The sequence below is a fragment of the Poecilia formosa genome, unplaced genomic scaffold, assembly GCF_000485575.1.
Source record: "Poecilia formosa unplaced genomic scaffold, Poecilia_formosa-5.1.2 Scaffold118, whole genome shotgun sequence".
NCBI lineage: Eukaryota > Metazoa > Chordata > Actinopteri > Cyprinodontiformes > Poeciliidae > Poecilia > Poecilia formosa.
The window spans coordinates 296,921-297,924 of NW_006800057.1; positions in this window are offsets into that span (position 1 = coordinate 296,921).

Sequence of the window (1,004 nt, forward strand, 5' to 3'; positions counted from 1 at the left end):
TATATATATATATATATATATATAGCTTTCTGCCTCTTGGTGAATCAGGCCATGGAAACGTCCGGTAACCCAGGACAACCTGAATGCAAAAGCATCGAAACTGAAGAAGAGAACACTAAAAGTGAGTAGGTCCAGTTTTTATTTTCACACAGCTTTAAAAACAAGTAAATAAGAAAAAAGCAAGAGAAAAACACTTTGAAAGCTTCTTTAATGAGAAATCCTAATTAATTCACACAGAAAGCTTTTTAACGTAACTATCTTAGATGTTTTCTTCTTAGAAAAATAGCAAGTGGTAAAAACAAGTACAGTTAATAACGGTTATGTAATTTTTAATGGTGCTTCTGCGTATCAGTTTTTATGCACCTCACTGTTTGTACTTCCATATTCAGTCTATTAAATGGACACTGTCAATTTGAACTGTTTTGCAAATAAAGAATTTGACATTTATATCCACTCATCCAGAAGAATGTCATTTTATAGTTGAGGTGTGAGTTCAGTTAACAAATGATCAACATTACACACACACACAAAGCCAAGTTAGCTTGGCTTTATTAGCCAAGTTAACTTGGCTAATAAATAAGGTGCAACTGGTGTAAACACATAAAAAAAATTAAAACAATGTGCCTATAAAGACAAAAAGTTCACAAGCATAAATGAAAGTGACATAATAAAAGAAGAAAATTGCACATGTACCTAAATTTCCTGGTAATACTTGAAAATGTAGAAAACCAACCAAATCATCAGCTCTCAAGCAAACCGTGATGTTTAAGTGGTCAGATGTGAATGGTTTTCAGTTAGTTTGTAACCATTTATGTAAAAGTGGTTACAAATGCATACTTTGTTGAAACATCAGGTTACTTATCCATCCGTCCATCCGTCCGTCCATCCATCATCCATCCATCCATCCATCCATCATCCATCCATCCGTCCGTCCGTCCGTCCGTCCGTCCATCGTCCGTCCATCATCCATCCATCCATCCATCCATCCATCCATCCATCCATCC